Genomic DNA, 18,499 nt, shown 5'->3' with positions numbered 1-18,499 from the left:
GGTTGCTAATGCTGTTATTTTGTGTTAAGTTATTAAATAATCATCAAGTTGTTGGGAGTGTTATTTCTGGTTCAGCTGAGCCCAAACTGGCACGTTGTGCCTTGCTGCACATCATCAGTGCCAGGGTGTTGTCCCATCAGCTGACACCCACTAGACCAAACCAGATTTAGAGGAAGAGAAATGTAATATTTCAAAGCAAACCAAGAAATGATTGAGGACACTTACTCCAATCTTTGTTTCCAGCAGATCAAGAAACAAGAAAATGGAACAGTGGGACAGGGAAGGGCAGATTGCAAGAGTACAAAATAGCTTTGCTGTTATTTTGTTTAATTATCTAAATGCAACTAGTATTTTTTTTTTGTTATTGTCCAAACAAATCAAGCTTATACTCTCAGCTCACTGGCATGTCTGGATGCCATAATGTTCAACTCTGGCATCCCAAAGAGGAAGAGAACTAATGAGCAGTGCCCTACTAATTCAGAAGGAAACCACAGGGGGAAAAATGAAGCATTGCTGGTAGCTAATTAACAAAGCCAGGCAGCCAGCCATGTTTGTAATTGTCTGTGGGTTCAGGCATAGAGCTCATAAACCCATCCAAGCTCTGCTTACGAGCTCAGGCCAAATAAACACTGCTTCTTTGAAGGGTGGGAAGGAAAAAATTGAGTGAACGAGAAAGGGTATGTGGGATGTTCCCATGGGAAGACCAGTGGAGGCTGCTGTTTGCAATGGGGAAAAATGACATTTAGTGGGGGATGCTGAAGGTGCAAGTTGAGTACTGGTACCTGAGACGTGCTCCTGCATGTGCCCATGTTGTCCCAAACCTTCCCTGGGTTGGCAGTGAGCAGGCTCTCATCATCTCTGGATGTTTAAATTTTGTGTGTTGGGTCTCAGGGCACATCTGCCCTGCAGCCCTTCCTGGGGGCTGGGCTGAAGACAGCTCTCTGCTGAGTAAATGCTCTCTGCTGAGTAAATGCTGGCTCCCAGGGGTGCTCATTCTTCTCTGGACTTCTTACCTGCTTTCCTCTGGCAAATGAAGAGTAAATGGCAGAAATGGAAAGGATAACAGAAAAATCTCAAAATCTCAGTTGCCAATTCCTTAATCACGTTGCTTTACTGGGCCCAATGTTTGCTTATTTTTATTCTGCTCTCTAAACTAAAGCTCCCAGCTGGAGCTCAGAGTGGAGCTTAGGGCACTTGCTGAGATCTGTCTCCTCTTCCCACTTCATCTTTCCATCCTCTCCCCATTCAGCATGGTTACAGTCTGAAAGCAAACCCAGCACCCCTTTGGGAACCAGGAAGAGACAAATATAAAACCAGCATTGTGAGCCCCCTCAATAAGCCACAACCAAAATAAATTCTTTACTCCAATAGCTACTTCATGATGATTTTTTTTTTCTTTTTGTTTTGAGATATTAATAGAAAATCTGAGATTAAATGATGCTACATTCTGCCTCCTCACTGGAAGAACAGCTTTAATCAAGATGTCCATGTCCATAACTGACAGCAAAGAGGAGTAAAAAGCAAATACAGATGGAACAAAGCCCCCAGGAAAGCACAAAAGTAAACCCTGCTCTGGTTTTCCTGTGGAATAGCAAGGTTCCCTCCAGGCTGTTTGGTGGTTTTGTTTGTTGGTTTTTGGGGTTTTTTGTTTGTTTGTGGTTTGTTTTGTTTTTGTTTTGGTTTTGTTTGTTTTGTTTTGTTTGTTTGTTTTGTTTTTGGTTGTGGGGGTTTTTTGGGTTTTTAGTTGTTGTTGTTGTGGGTTTTTGGGGTTTTTTTTTTTTGGTTTTTTTTCTTTTTTTTTTTTTTCTTTTTACTTATTTCACTTTAAATCTGCCTTTTGGGTCATTTTAAAGCAAGAAACAACTTTCTAAGCTGATGTGGATGTCCTCATCCTTGCTGGAAAAGGGATCCTTGCAGTGTCTGCAACAGCAGTGTCAACGTCCTGAACTGCAGTTTGTGCTGAGCAGCTCCAGTAACTGGAACTGACATGTAATTAATTTCCAGTGAGTGTTTGGAACCTGCCTGCAGAAGATCCTGAGCACCTGCTCCCCACCACCTTGCTTGGGAGCACCCAGAGTGAGGCATAGTCCTTTAGCCAAAAAAACAAACCCAGAAAAAAGCATGAACAAGGCAAATCCACTGCTCTGAAACACCACAGGAAAAGAGAGCAGAGAGTCAGAAGCCCAGATTCTGGCTGTGACAGTTCCTGGTTGACTTCTGTTCCCTGTAAATTCCCATCTGAATGTGCAGAAAGCAGGGAGGAGGTTGTTTTGCCTGTACTCAGCTCCTTTGTCATCAGAGCCATGCTGGCATCACATGAGCCGTGGCACACATGAGGAAACGTGGCCATCACAGGGGCCTGGCATGTGATGCCTGAAGTTTGTAATCTATTAAAAAGAGCTGCAGAGCAAGGAGGAAATAAGCCCAGAGGTGGGATAGCCCACCCTGAGACACAGTCCCTCCTCTGACATGGTCAGGGCCGTGCCCATGAGAAACAGAGACTCTCCAGACATTTTCAGTCTGTGCACTAAGGCAGGTGCCAAAAGGCAGATGAGAAAAGCAAGACTAACACAGTAAGTATCCATTTCCTAGCTATCAACCTCCGTGGGAAATCTGTAGGAGTCTAGAAATCAGTGTGAGCTGAAGACAGCTGAGATCTGGCTCCCACTTCTTCCCTGGAGCTGCCCATCACAGCCAGAACCCTCGGAGCTGCCCATGCACCCATGATGATGTTGAGAATGCTGGGGGGAAACAGATATGGGCACATCCTCACCCAAAAGCCACCAGCTGTGCCTGCAATTTTATCCTGCATCTTGTGCTCCTGGAGTTAATGGTCACTGAGGAAATTAGCACTGGAATGAGAGCAGTAAGCACAGGTCAGTGGGTGTGCCAAAAGACAGAGAGGGCTGGTGCCAGGACAGGAGCAGAAATCACTGCTGCAGGACTGTCAGCACCAGAGCTGGTGATAAGGCTTTTGTCAGAGGATGATGAGGAAGGTGTTGTTAGGGACAGGAGTGTAAACCATGTCCCAGCTCAGTGGAAACAAATGCCAGAGCCATGGAATCATTTTTAATCCTTATCATCTCTGCACAGTGGGCTGCAGTTCTTCTTGAAGAGGCATTTATTGAAAACAAAAGCCCCAGAAACATTAAGCTCAAACCTCATGTCTCTGTGATCCAGCAGACTTTTGTTTTCACTGTGATGATTCTGATAATGATACCGTTTACAAGGAAATTGGGATAAGAGGAACTTTTTTCACTTGTCTCTAAAGACAGGCTGTGAACAATTTACCTGCAGCACAGCAGCCACAAACTCAGCCCAAACTTCCTTTAAAATACCTGCAACTCTGCTTCAACCAATAACAGTTGGAAAAGTACAGTCTTTACCTACAGCAGGATTTTAAAGAGAAAATATCTGTATCCTCTCATGCAGGAATTTTCAGGAAAGAAAGTAAAGAAGAGGAATTAATCCCCACTTCATTGGATGCAAAGATTTCCTATGTCTGTAGCAGCCCTGAGTTACCTCTTCTGGGAACTCCTGTAGAAAGACGTTTTTAGGAAAAAGTTACAATGCCACAGTTTTTTCAGGACAGATGTCTGCCAGTTCTGTGGAGGGGTCCAGTGAAATGCAGATGTCTACATGGAACATCTCAGCAGCTGAGACAGCCATTCTAGGCTGTGTAACTTTTTATTCAGACTAATAGGCACAATTTCATAGAATCATGGTTTAGATTGTGTCCTAGGGTGACTTTGTGATGACTGTATCCCCAGTTGTCTCTTCTGTTTGTCCTGGGTATTAAGTTCTGCACTTTTAACACTGGTTCCAAGAGCAAAGGGGAGAGAAAAAGAAGCGTGCAGGGTTTTTTCAGAAACTGCATTTGCTCCTCTGCACTCCTTCTCACAGATCATGTTGTCTGCAGCATGGACAGAGGGAGAGAGCTCTCCTTTGCTTTTAGTTGTTTTTTAGCTGGCTGATGCAGAGAAGTTCCCTGGACTGTGGCTTTTCTTTTTCTGGAAACTGTTCAACCCTGCTCCGGACTAGAAACCCTGAAAAACACCAGGAGCTCACACCTGTGGCCCCAGGATGGCATTTTCCAGAACGGGAGGGACTGATGAGAGACTGGGTGAGCCAAGCCACACCCACAACAAGGACTTTTTGAATTTACTATCTCTTCAGAAAAACGAGAGGTTTCATTGTTCAATATTATTCATTTTTTATGTTTGTGAATACTCTGTTTGTTAAATAATCAGGTTTTTTCCACTTTTCTTCAAGGAAATCTTTCCCTGAATCAGTAGGCGAGGGACTGCTTGAATCTGCTTTCTAGAGGGACCCCTTTGGAAATTTCCTCCCGAATTTGCCCTAAACCAGGACAGGTTGTAAGGGACATTAAAGATCACCTAGTTCCAACAGCCATTCCAACCCAAATTTATCCAGCCAGCTCCCAATGCCCACTTTGTGAGGGCACACTCTGAGGGCTGCATGGACCAGGCGGATCTGGGCGAGCAGATCAGCTGCAGATACCTCTTTTCATCCCACAAAACAGGGACAACAAACAGAGAAAGTATTGCATTTGTAAAGGAATTATTCCTAACCCCTCAGTTTTCTACCAAGCTGCTGAGTGCAGCTATGAGCAGAGCACAGGCACTTGCTGTTATATATTTATTACAGTTTCCAGTGCCAGGAAGCTTTAGAGTGGTAGGATGCCATCTGCTGCTCCAAAGGGTTACTTGCTCCCTCCTTATCCCTTCCCAGCGGGCAGCTCCCACTGATGGGGAGAAATTTGGAACATATCCGGAATGCTTGTGAAGTGAAAATCTTTTCATCCATAAAAAAATACATTCTCAGATAATAGAAAATGGAGTGAAGAGTTTAATCTCACAAGCGCCGGCTCAGTTAGGAAGAAAAGTTTGTGCAACGAATGAGGCATCCTAGAGAAGACACACAATATTTACCCACAGACCAGCTTGCCAAGAAGATTGGATTTTGTATAATTTCCAGTTCAATGCCAAGAATTGCTGCTAATTCTGCCAGCACCATCCCCATTACCACAGAAACAATAACCCCCACATCTGTGAGCTGATGCAATGGCCTGTGACCTGAGATATGGTCCCAGCACATCCTTCTAAAGCCTGTAGAGTGAAGACCAAATTAAAACACCCCATCAGCTCTTGGAGACTGGAACTTAAACCTGCAAGCAAGCTCTATTAAGTCCAGTAATAGACACCAGTCATACTCAGCCACACAATGGAAGTGAAAGGGGATGAACAGCACTTCATCAGCTCCGGCACTCCAGAAGTAATAAGCATCATGCTGGGCTCACTGCACTGACTAATCCATAATTTATTTGGCTTCATAAATATCAAAACATACCACAGCTGTTAGTACTTCAGTGCAAACCCTACAAATATTGCTTCAATTATTCAAGAGCTCATTGCAGGAGCCAGTCGACTGCTTCGAAGGTGCAATTATAGGAGGTATCTATTGCTTGGGAGTTTCAGCAGAGCAGTTGCCACCCAGGCCCCTGAGGCAGTTGGTACAGGGAGTGCTGGGAGCACCAACAATAAGAGGACAAAATTGTCTTTCCCTCAGAAATAGCCTAAAGCCTTGAGCCCCACACAGGAAGGGATGCAGGCACTTGGTGGCAGCCCTCAGAGGGGCTGTGTGTGGTCCCTGAGAGCCTTCATGTCTGCTCCAGCATCTCCCTCAACGGGGCTGCCCAAATGGTCATTAAATCAACAATGCCAAAGCTTGCACTCCTAAATTTACCCCTCCTGCAGGACAGAGCCCTCCAGGCAGACACCCCAGACTTGTCTTGAATGATCAAGTCAAGCAGACCAAGGCACGTCTCCACCAAGGAACCCCCACTGAAGCCACCCCAGGCTTTTCCTCCTGAAGGCATCTCCCTCTCCCAATGGTATCTGAGTGCCAGAGACAAGACCAGAGCCTGTGTCCAGTTGCTGGTTGGTTTGAGGTCAGGTTACAGTGACCAGATGGGACAGTGGCATCAGCTCCCACACACATCATCCCTGTCCATGCCCCCCTCCACCGGGGTTCACACATCAAACCCCCTCTGCTTAAAGCCAGATCTCCAGGCTGGACCATGTGGAAATTGCTGGTTGTGTTTTGTGGGCCAATACCTTTCTCCACTGGAAAAAAATCCCAAAATATCAGTTTATTTTTTATTTCTTTCCTATTCCTTCCTCCAGCAAAGAAATGGAGAAAGGAAAGTCCCAGAGGCCAGCAACCATCAGGGGCTCAGCCCAGCACAGAGCAGCACACAGCCTGGATGCATACATGGATTTGGGATCCCCACATCCTTCACGAAACAGCACAAAGAATATTATTATCTGGATTTGATATGAGATAGCCTAGCCAATACCTGCAATACCTTTAGCTAAGCAAGCAGGACAAAGTCAAAATGCAAGTGTGACCAGATTTACAGCAAATCCCATCTGAGGATATGAAGCCTGACTTCTAAAGTAAACCAAATTTAATTTCTTGTCCAGTTACTAGAGACCTGCTGACCTAGTTTGGTGCACCTCTTCACTTCAGAACTGGGAAGATGCTTTCCTGCATGTCCAAAGTTTTTTAAAGGAGTTCTTCTTCTGATCTTCAATGGGATCAGAGCATGTTTCAACATGGGCAGATCTGTCAAAAAGCCATCCAGGACTCCAGAGTCCAATTTTTTTTTTTTTTTTAACAGACAACTTCCTGGTCCCATGACTTTTTCAAAAAAACAACTACAGAAAAAGTCCCTTTGAATTCAGTATTTCTATTAAAGGGTTTGCTGAAGCATGGCTGGACCTTTTCCTGCAGTGTGGGGAAGGGCAGCGCAGCAGGGAAGGGCTCCTGTAAGTGAACAGCATGAAATTTTCATGCAAATTTCCCACCAGGGCCTCTGGAATAAAGCTCCAGATTTCCCTGCCCTTAATGAATAAATCACTCAGCTCGTTAGTGGAGTCTGTGGCAAGAGGGCAGCAAGCATCACCTTTGTTGCTGAGTTGACCAAAGGATTGACATGACCAGGGATAAATATTGCTCTTAAAGTGGCGCTGATGAAGCCATGAAAATCATCTTAGCTCATAATCTCACACACAGAGAAGCAACGTGCAGATAATTGAGATATAAGTGCTGCTCAGGCACCAACTTCAGAGATGTTTTTTCCTCCCTTAGTAGGCAAACAAGCCATTTCAAAAGCAGTGAAGCTCTTTAATGTATGTCTGGAGGGGGCTTTTGCATAGCAGCAGAAACAAAGGGGCTCTGAAAACAGTCCCTTTATACAAATATAAATATATAAATATATAAATATATCAGCTGCTGGGGAAGATGTGCTGCAAGAGAGGTGTTTTGGTCAGTGTCCTGTGCACAGATGTGACCTGGGGGTTATGCAAGATCAGTAGCTCAAGCATTTCCCATAAAACACATCCCAAGAATGCCACACAGCCCAGAGCCTGTCTGAGCTGGGGCCACTCTTCAGAAGCTCCACAAACAGGGCCAGTGATGCTGCACAGAGCAAGAGTGCATCACTGAAAGGGGAATTCTGTCATCCCCTCTGATGCCCATTCATGGTACCTATCAGGGAACCCAATCATGTCTGTGTCTCCCTCCAGCTCCGCCTTCTCCCTCCTTCCTCTTTGATAAAATAAAAAGTAAACTTTCTGGAGCTCACCCATGTTACAGAGCATCTGGGTGTCTTATTCTCTAACCAGGCAATTTGGATGTGGCAGCAAGAGCTCCAGCTCCAAACCCAGCCTCGGCTCCACACATGTCAAGTGAGCTCAGCCCTTGAATGGGGCTGTGAAGTAGAGGGAGGAGCAGCACCAGTGGTGCTGGTTCAAGAGCAGAGCTCTGGTGTTCCTGCATGTGAATGTGCCCGGCCCTCCTGAAGAGTGGGAAGATGTATGAAGTGTCCAAGAAACCATCCAGCATATTCCCAGGCAACAAGGAAGCACCAGTGTTGATGCAAAAGTCTTCTTGAGTAGCCTTCCCCTCCTGCCCTGGTCTGGAAAGACAGGTGTCTGCTAAGGAAGGCAAGAGTCTCCCCTGGAATGGAGAAGCTCCTCCTCTCTCCAAATTATTATAATTTTGAAATTAAAGAGCTTTCAGGCAAAGAAATGGGAATAGAAATAACAGTTCTTTACTAGGAAAATTAAAATAAAAATGTAGCAGTACCAAAAAAAGCAAACAAACAAAAAGAAAACACTGACAGAGTCAGAATACAACCTGACAGCCTGTTGGTCAGGGTGTTGGCAGCAGTCCAATCAAGTCCTCCTGGAGTGACAGATGTGGTTCTGTTGGAGCAATGATCCTGTAGAAGGGTGTAGTTTTCCTCTGAAGGTCCAGTGGTGGAGAGATGGATCTGGTCTTCCTCTGGGAATGAAGTGAATCCCAGGGTTTATCCAGGTAGGAATGCTGGCTCCTCCCCCTGGGTGGAGCATCTCCCAATAGATGATGTAATTTTGTCAGTCATGCAGTGAGCCTTAATGGCCCATGAGCAGCAGATATCCCCTGGAGGGAGGATGGGTCCTGGAAGAGATAAAGAACCCTGCCCCACCTGGGTTTAACAGCTGGTAATAGCATACATTCCTCTGGTTACATCTTACATTGTAACCCAAAACATGTCCCCACACACCCCAGGCAAAGGCAGGTCAGCCTCCAGCGTTTCATTTGCACAGGACACCAGCCTGCTTTAAGGCATGGGTATTGCCAGGGAAATCCTTGCTGCCATTTCAATTCCTCCAAATGAAACTCACTGTCACTCAGACGACAGCTTTAAATTTTCTCATATCCTTTTGCTAAAAGGCCACACAACTTGATGTTCACAGAAGCCACAAGGCAGAGTCTTGCTGTATTTGTGCTGTAGGTTAACTTACCAGTAATAATTTTCCTGGAAAACATGGGAAAACGAGCCCAGCTGCCTGTCTCTCTACCCTTTCTCACATTTCCAGGATATTCACTGGCATCTGCCACACTGTCTCTGCCACACACTTTAAACCCCACAAATTTGACCCAGAGGATCTCAGCACCATCTTTACTGCACAGGCTTGGTAAATCCAGTGCATATCCACGGTGTCTAGCTGCTGTTGAGGAAAATGTGGAAAGCCTGCTACAAGCAATATAGACTGCAGTTCCCAGGCTTTCAGTCAGTATATGAACATATGGCAGTTGTCTGCTTTTTAAACTTCGTAACTTTCTTAGTCTGCATAGTATGAATGACACTTTTCAGTGCACACCTCTGACAGCTTTAACTTCGACAAGGCATAGAGGGAAAGAGGCTGATCCCTGCCTGCTGGATTGTACCTGTTTCACAGTTCAGCTCCCATGGACATCCAGGGATGTGTCCCTGTGCTGGGACAAGCCTTGCTGAGCATTCCCAGTCCCACAGCGCTGCTGCAGTTTGTGCTGCTCATGCCCTGCTTTCCAACATCTCCCAACAATGCTTTCTGCAAGATAGGAACATTTGGAGTTAGCAGAAAATCCCCCAAATATCACAGATTCAGGCACTGTTCCTGATTTTGCAAAGGCACCCCACTAACTGATCTCATCATGCCGTGGTGCAGAAGCTCATGACTCAGACACTGGAAAAAAGTTGAGCTGTATGAGTACAGTTCCTCAAACAGCTAATGGAGCCCTCAGGAGCTGCTGAGAGGAACACTGGATATTTAGATGGACATTGAGTTTATTAAAAAGACAGGGGAAGGACAGATGTCAGCTCTGCCTGCTTTCATGTCATTTCACCTCTGGAATTACTTTCTGCAGGACCTTAAGCCCTGAAAAACCACAAACTGTGGAATCCCAAAACTTTGCACAGGGAGATCCAGCTCTTCCAGGGAAAAAAAAAGGAATGCTGAAGTTGTCTCCTGCATTTTGCACTTTTCCCTCTGTACACTTCCACCATCCTGCAGAGGTGTCACCCAGAGATGTGACTTGTGAGGTCTTGGGGACATCTGCATAGGGACAGAAACCAAATCCAGCTCAATTTGCAGGGGGAGATGGTGTTCTGGCTTCTGGCCATCCTTTCCTCCAAGCAAAACAATTTCACCTTGGTTTTGATGAAAGGAACTGAAAGAGATGTTCATCCAGAAGCTAAAGAACATTTTGCAGCTGTGAATCACAATTGTGTGAGACAGATAATTAGGCAATTAGAACAATTAGGTGTTAAAAAGATGCTACGTCTAGAAATGAGGGTGAAGAACAAGGAAAGACAGGAAAATTCTTGATGGAAAATTTTGAAATGGCAATGATGCAGGCACAAGATGCTTGAGAGAGGAAAAGGAAAAAAGTCAGAGTGCAAGATAAGTTGTCTTGGGCAAGGCATACAAAAATAATATTTGCCCCAATTAATTCATGCAGTTTCTGAGGTGGTTGTATTTGCTTATCAGAATCAACAACCAAAAACCTACAGAGGATGCCAATTATGCATTATTTGGGCTTTGGAGCCATTAAAACTTACTGCAACCTTTACACTTTGATGCTGTGGTAAGCCAGACACACCACTTGGAGAAGAGTCCTGCCTCCAGACATCTCCCTGGACATTTCCTATCAGGCTGGAACAGCCTTTTCTTCTTCTGGGGATTACAATTTGCTTTGTCTGCCTGGGATTTTTGAGTCTCTCGTGTCTCATACAGGGCTGACCAGAATGTGATCTTGCCAGAATTGGGTAAAACTGACTGCAGAGTCATTTCAGGTCTTTGCTTTTTCCAGGCTGTCAATCTGGTCATTTGTCCAGGATCTTCAGGGTGAACCATGGCCTGGAACAAAGCTCAGAGCCCCAGCTGTCCCCAGCTCTGGACATTTCTTGTGTGCCTCTGGCTGTAGCTGGGTGTGCTGGTGGAGACTTCAGAGAGACCCCTCTGGAAACATGAAAAACCCCTCCTTCTTAGGGAGAAGTCAACATCCTGGGTGCACCAGCCAAGAGAAAGGGCATTTGCAGGGCTAAAGAACTCATGAAGATTAACACAGCAAACCCTACACAGCTTTTCCCCTGCACTGCCAGGAGCTGCTCTGCCTCTCATCACAAGGAGCAGATCTGGTACCAGGGTGGACAAGGGACAATGGCCCTCCAGACTGGGACTGGGACTTCGACAGGTGCTCAAGGATTACCTCATTTCTCTGCTTGGGAAAAGGGTCTGTCCAACTTGCCATCTGAAAAGCTCCAAAAACATGAAGCAAAAAGTTGGGTTTGGTTTTTTGGACTGTAATTCAGGTAACCAGGTAAAGCTTATAGCTTTGCTCTTGAATTTTTGAGGTTCCATGACCACTTTGTGGCCTGTCCTGGCACTGCTGCCCACAGATGTGGAGAGCAGTACTGATTCTCCTTGTCAAAGCCCACCCTGTAAAACCACTTTGGCACAGGTAGACTTCACTCTCTTCTTGTAGCAACAGCACAGGAAAGCTCAATTTGCTGATTGTGACACCCAAGGGTTTTTTCAGCATTTATCCCTGACTCACATGGGGCTCTCCAGCCTCCCATCACCCAGCACAGAGTCTGGGCACCCCCAGCCTCCTCACCCTGCACCACACTGATCCAGTCTTACCAGAGAGTAATGAGCCCCATGAAGATGGATCAAGTTCTGACCTGCAGCCTTCCAGAGTGGCTTAATAATATTTACCAGAGAGCTCTTCAGGTGTGCTTTGCAAAGCAAAGTTTTTGATAAATAAGAAAATAAAAAATTATCTAGAAACAAAACAAAGGCAGAGCACGGTGCAGAGACACCTCTTCAACTTGCTAAGGCACCCAAAAAGCACTTGAGAACCTCTGAGCTCCTTCTTAAGTATACAATGAACAAGGAGGGACAATCTGAACTGCTGCCAATAGAAACAGCTACAGGCTTTGAGAAGCATTTCCAAAACCCAACCAGTGCCCCAATGGCAATGAGGGAAGAATAGAAAGTTCTGGTGCTTCTTCTTAGAAGTCAGGGGTGTAACTGAACCCCTTTTCCTAATTTGGAAACATCTGTTTGTTGTGGAAATGCACTGCTACACCACACCTCCACTGTGCCTGCTGAGGCTGCCACCCCCTGCCCCAGCCTCCCCAGCCTCAGCTCCCCTCTGCCCTCTCCCTTCCATTGTTGAACCACCCAGCTCTTCCTACGGCTCTCTATGGGTGGCAAAAACAGCACAACTTTTAAGTGCAAAAGTTCTGGATTTCACTGTCTGTGTTCTGCCTTGATGTTTAGGAAGGGGCTGGGTACAGCATATCCCTGACGAGCTGCAAGGTGCCGTGGCTTTCTTCTGTCCTGCCATCACACCAGCCCATGTGCTCAGCTGAAACAATCCCTTCTTAACCCAGCTGGCAGCTTAAAAAGCATTATAAAGATTTTCTTCCTGCTTTCCACACACACCAGCAGGGCAAAGGGTACACACAGGGTGCCTCTTGCTCCTCTCTCCCCCTGTGCCTGCTTCACAGCCCCTCCTGTGCCTGGCACTGTTTTATATTTTACCCACCCTCCCTTGCATTTGTTTTGTATTTCACTTTCACTCTTGCATTTATCCCAGCCAAAAATCACTTTTAGCTCTGATTTCCTCAATGCCTTTTTGTCAGTGCTTGCCTGACATCATTTCAGGGCTATAGCATCTTCCCAGGCACATCTGTTCATCCATTTCTGCCTCACATGATCCTGTCCAAATCTCACCACACAGGGTGAGGCACATGCCCTTATTCAACTCATGCCCTTTTGCTGTTGTTGCTGTGCACGAGGGCCAGTCATGTCCAAGTTTTTGGGGGGGGGGGGTTTTGCCACAATCAGGTTTCACAATGAAGTTACACATTCTCACAAGCCCACTGACACTCTTCTTTAAGTGGCAGAGGTACCTGTGCTGCAAAACACTTTAAAACACAACTTTATTTAAAGGGAGCATGTAATGGCATTAAAAAAAATGGATTAAATATCTAACTTATTGAAGCAAATGGGAATTTTGTCCCTGATGTCAGCCAAGCTGGGGTTTCACCCAGAATCTGAGAGAGCACAGATGAGCAGATAATAGAAACGAGCCAGCTGTGAAAGCTGGATCTGCAATCTCAGCCTGAGCTCCCCTGCCCCACACGAGGGTTACAGCATGGCTCTGCTTCTAATTGCTGTAGGAGTTGCCATCCTCTTCCATTTTCTGCTATCCCATCACTGAAAGAAGGACACTTCTGATACAAATGACAGGGGAAAAAAAAAAGAAAAGAAAAGCACCAAAACCCACAGGCATTATCCTGCCTTATGCACTTATGAAATGAGAAGGTTATTACCACAGAGAGGAATTAAGCTACAATGCTGATGCTCTGCCTCACTGAGGGTTTACAGAGTGGTAATTAAGAGAAGCACTTTCTGCATAAGAGAGCTCTTCTGCTGCAGAGGAAGAAAAAACATTTCTGCTGCTTTTAATCAGGCATTGATGGATGGCGTTAATCAGCTATGATAACGAGTCAGGGTCTCCCTTGTGCTGTGCAGAGCTCCTGGAGCTGCTGGAGAACCCCAGCACAGTCCCTTCCTCTGGACCACAGCCTGGGGAAGCACACAGAGGCTGGATCTACTAGGATAAGGAAAACACCAGCCCTGCTGTTTATTTGTTTCAATATTTCCAGCATTGTTTTGGAACACCTGCAGCTTCGCAGACACCCAACCCTGAAATCCCTGTGCCTACGTGAGTGAAAAACCCCTTTGCCCAGGTCAGGCTGCTCCTGCCCGTGGGCATAAGTCACTGGAGTGAGTTCCAGAGCCAGTGACACAAGATGGACACACCTCTGTGGCAGAGGTGGACTCGAAGGACTTTATGTGAGTGCCACTTTCCAGGATGGTCCCCATTAACCTCCATGAGCAGCTGGCTTAGTCTGAAAGATAGGTGAAGGCAGGATCCTCTCTTGGAATGGAGAATGTAAACCCCCTCCCTCCTAATTATTATAATTTTGAAATTAAGAGCCTCTCAGGCAAGAATATTGATATGGAGGACATTTATGAATATAAAAATACAGGATTTTAGAAGCAGCTTTCAGTGATTTTGTAGAAGCAGAGAAACAGCTTGTACTGAGGACACAGAAGATTAGCTGTTAAGCTTGGTTGTTAGGTAGTTACTAATTAGAAGTCATATAGGTAAGATGTATAATGTTGAAACTCAGCGAAGCGGGACCTGGATATTTGTCAAAAATAGATAAAGCAGAACTTTGTGGCTTGAATCCGGCAAAATCAAGCTCCTCATCTTTGGCAAGAGCAAAGTGACCTGAAAAACAGCCAAACCTCCACTGCACCTGCCCAGAAGGGAAGATCAACCTGAAGGGAAGATCAGCCTTCCTCCCAAGAGCCCAACTCACACTGCCAGGAGGCGTGACAGATAATTAGAATATGAAGGGAGAGGAGGTGGGGAATGGAGGGTAGGGAGGTGTGGGTTTGTGGGATCCATGTGTGTTTAAACCTGGCAGGTGTGGGTTTGTGGGATCCATGTGTATTCAAACCTGGCAGGTGTGGGTTTGTGGGATCCATGTGTGTTTAAACCTGGCAGGCGTGGGTTTGTGGGATCCATGTGTGTTTAAACCTGGCAGGCGTGGGTTTGTGGGATCCATGTGTGTTTAAACCTGGCAGGCGTGGGTTTGTGGGGTCAATGTGTGTTTAAACCTGGCAGGTGTGGGTTTGTGGGGTCAATGTGTGTTTAAACCTGGCAGGTGTGGGTTTGTGGGATCCATGTGTATTTAAACCTGGATCTTATTCTGACCAGGTACACATGCTTTGGAGGAGATATCCCCCTGTGTGTCCCAGCTGGAGATAAAATATACCTGCTTTACAATTTCTAACTGTAAAGTCCTTATTCTACACTTCAGTGTGAGGGGTAGGAATAACATTTCTTTACTAGCATGTGTAATAAGGCAAACAAACACAGTAAACATGGCATTACAACAAAACAGGACCAGGAACCTCGTGATGGCCTTTTCTGCCAAGACAGGAAGGGATGGAGGAGACACTTTGCTTCACAAAACCCTGGAACAGTCTGACCCTGGTGCCTCTGCAGGGCTCTGAGAAGCACCAAGACCCTCAGGAAGAGCAGGAATGAGCAGGAATCCCAGGCTGATGGATGAGATGAACCAGGAGCTTGGTGGTGGTAGCTGGAACTGCAGGATGTCCCAGCAGGGCAGGTGATGCCTTGGGAAGGCTGACCTGAAACAGAGACTGCACAGAGCTGGAGAATAAAGTAGGGATTTATTGAAAGGCCTCTAGGGTAACCTCGGGCAGGACAAGAGCCTGACCAGGGCTACACCCAGGGTGGACTAAGAATGGTCACAAAATGGCTGACAGGTCACTAGAGCTTACATTTTTATAAGTTTGGGTCCATTTGCATATTGGGGTTTAATTGTCTAATTACAGCTCCAGGCTGTGAGGTCCCATCCTTCTTGTTCCTCCCTTCAGCCCACCCTTATTTGTCCATTTGGGCTGAAAGTTGTCTCTGGTCCTCAGCAGGAAAGGATTTGTTTTGTCTCCCTGCTCTGTGAAGAGAGCTGACAAACATTTAATGTGAGGCTCAGAACTGCAGCCCTAGGCAGCACAGAATCTGAAAAATGTGAGAGCTAAAGCTTAAGGCATCACAGGGGGTGTGGGGCTACAGCCTAGCACAGACCCAGGGCAGGGCTGAAGGAGCACTGGGGGCTGCTCCAGCAGGGCAGGGAAGAAAAATGAGCTCAGGATTCCCGGACACAGGAGCAGATGGTGGTGGGTCCCTAGGGCTGGACTCCAGTGTGACAGTGAATTCTCCCCACAATAAGCAACAGCTTGATCCTCCTCCTTCCCAAGCCCTTCCCAAGAGCGAACCCAGCTGCCCCCAGTCCTGTCCTTTTTCCTGCCCCCAAAAAACTCTCTCCCTTCGGAGGGAAACTCCCAGAGACAAAAGAAGTGTAGCCAGGCTCTACCCTCCTCTCCCGACTTTGGCCACTTCTTTTGTTTTGTTTAAGCACCCGTAAGTACCCAGCAGTTAGTTTCCTAGCAATTTATAGGAAAATATTCTATAAGTAAAAAAGGAAGAAATCTAACCCCCAACCAGCCTGGTTTGGGAGGCTGCATGAGGGCATCGTGAGTGCTGGGTGCTTTGAAGGTCTCTGCACACACATCCCACAGCCCAGGAGCTCTCCTCTCATCCCTGGGAGCTGGGGAATGTCCCTGTTATGGGCAGGGAAGCAGCACGGCTTAGAGCCCCTGCACCGTGTTCAAAGCCAGGAATTCCAGTTGCACCAAGCTGAGCTGACCTGGGGAGTTCTGGTGGGCAGGTTACTCACCACACAAGAGCAGGACCACGTTCAGAACAGCCTCCAGTGCTACAGCCCACGATGGGCACCAGGGCTCAACCCAAAACCCGTTCAAGGCCATGGAATCCTTCAGAGCTTTCCATCTGCTTGGCAGCTTTTGAGAGTGGGTGAAAAAGAGAAGTGCAGAAGGCATGCAGATGATAGGAATGATCTCCACTGTGCTGGAGAGCAAGTGGTGAGAGAGGCCAGAGAACAATAAAAATGCAGGAGCCTCAAACCCAGACATGTAAAGTGCTCCTCTGTTTGTGGGTTGTCCTTGCCAGGTTTGAGGGGTTTTGATCCAAGGGAAGCTGTGAAGATGTGCAGACTCTGAGAGGAAGCTGAGCCTCCCTCCTCAGAAAATGCTTCTTTTGAATCTTTTGCTTCTGGAAAAGTTTAAAACAATTTATCATGTCCTCCTACTTGCCCAGAATCAGCAGGGGACTTTCTCCAGCATCTGTCTCCCTGGATCATCACGGGCAGCATTCATTTTATTTTCAGCCCCTGATGTGCCTCAGCAGAGGGTCAAGCTGCTGCCAGAGGCAGAGCATCGGGCTTGGTGCCAGTGGGTGCAAACTCTTGTGCCCTGTGGCCCTGCTCAGTCCTGCAGCTCAGAGCCACCGCTGTGGGGCAGAAAAAGAGGAAAAAATGGTATTTCTTTGAGTAAGAATAGCCTTGAAAGGACACAGCTGTTATTTTGAAAAGTGAATCAGGAAAAGCCGTGGGAGTTCTTGCTTTAGTGTGCTGCTCATTGCCAAAGGCACTGAAGGAAGAGGAAGGAGCATTGGGAAGGACAGGTGGGGCAGCCCTGGCTCCAGGTGAGCACCACGAGCATCTCTGGTTGTCTCTCCCTGCAAGACAAGGTTCTGATCAGGAGTTAAGGGAGTGCATAAATGCCTGGGCAGTTTGTGGATACAGTGTCCAGCTGGAGGTCCATGGAGGAACTATGGCAATTTCAGGCGCACGATTTGCAAGCAAGACTCTGGCACTGTGCTGTTATAAATACATATTCTATGATTGGCTTTTCACAAATATTAAAATGAATAACTATTTGTGTTATGTTGGAAAGTTATATTAATATAGTCTTTTTTAGTAGTGTGGTAAATATCGTTTTTAGGCTATAGCATAATATTAAAATAGAAATGATAATACTTTTTGTAACTAGCTCAAAGAATGGAAAAGATAATCAAGAAATTTTTTACATTATCCTATCTGCATAGAGATAACAGCAACAGACACCAAGACCCCAAAGGAAGAATTTATTGCTTCCATTATCCAGGAGTTTGAGACTTTGTGGAGCCACAGGAGGATTGATTTGCAGGATGGAATGGTTGGGAGGGGGAGTTGAAATAAGCAGAAACACACAAGTTTAAAAGGAATATTTAAATCATGTATGGGAACTTATGAATATGCAATAGGCTATTGCTTTTAAGGGATGATCCTTTGTTAGCAAGGGGTGCCTTTTGGTGAAATGCCAGGCACCCAGACATCTGTAAACTTTTGCTTTTTATGTCTCTAATTGTCTTATGTTTTATTATTATTTAACTTTTAAAACATTAAAAAAAAATGTGAACTGTGTTTTTCTTGTGAGCCCACCACAGGATTCCTGTCCCACTGGAGTAAGGGGAAGGTGATGGACAGAGACATCCCCTAAATCTCTCTGAACAGAAAGAGGCCCCTGGTTACAACCAAGGCCTCGTCAGCATCAGGACTGTGTCTGGGACTGGAAAAATGCAAATAAACAGCAGAGTTGGTGTCTCAGTGAGGGTGGATTTGTGACTTCTTGGTTAAAATTTCCAAGCAGAAGTCAAGCAGAGAGGCACAAGGGTAAGGAAAAATGCCAGTGCTCATGCAGGTTGGGGTTTTACCTTTGATGGGATGGCTTGTAATTACCATGAAGAAAAAGGGAAAAAAAACCAAACCGCAAATCCCTTTGTGGTTTTGGCTTTTAACCAGATCTTAGTGCAACCATGGGCCACTCCTTCATCATGTTGGCTTTTACAAGCCCACAAGGACTGGCACATGGCTTCTTCCACAGGGCCTCAGGCAGCAGAGGCTGCAGCTCCTGTCTTTCTCCCCAGCCTGGGACAGGAGATCATCCAAAGCCCCAGGACAGAGAAGGCTGAAGCTAAAAACACCCACAAGGACTTTGTGTCCAGCCTCTGTTGTGTGCTGGGGGTGACAGAGGAGCCAGCACTGTCCCCAGCCTGAGCTGCACAGCAAAATGCAGCTTGTAGGAGGGGAGCT

The 18,499-nt window shown here is 46.2% G+C and overlaps 1 long non-coding RNA gene across 1 annotated transcript; it reads right to left on the bottom strand.

Annotated features, from left to right (window-relative positions):
• Positions 1-8,121: 8,121 nt before the first annotated feature.
• LOC134563265 (uncharacterized) lies at positions 8,122-11,729 on the bottom strand. Its single transcript, XR_010083345.1, has 3 exons — positions 11,538-11,729; positions 9,301-9,443; positions 8,122-8,526 (listed from the first exon to the last, which is right to left on the bottom strand). It is a non-coding gene; the product is annotated as an uncharacterized LOC134563265 (long non-coding RNA).
• Between the last annotated feature and the right edge of the window lie 6,770 nt (positions 11,730-18,499).

Source organism: Prinia subflava, chromosome 1, assembly GCF_021018805.1.
Source record: "Prinia subflava isolate CZ2003 ecotype Zambia chromosome 1, Cam_Psub_1.2, whole genome shotgun sequence".
In the NCBI taxonomy this organism is placed as follows: domain Eukaryota; kingdom Metazoa; phylum Chordata; class Aves; order Passeriformes; family Cisticolidae; genus Prinia; species Prinia subflava.
Note: the sequence above shows the minus strand (reverse complement) of the source record. Positions and strands in the feature narration are given on the sequence as shown.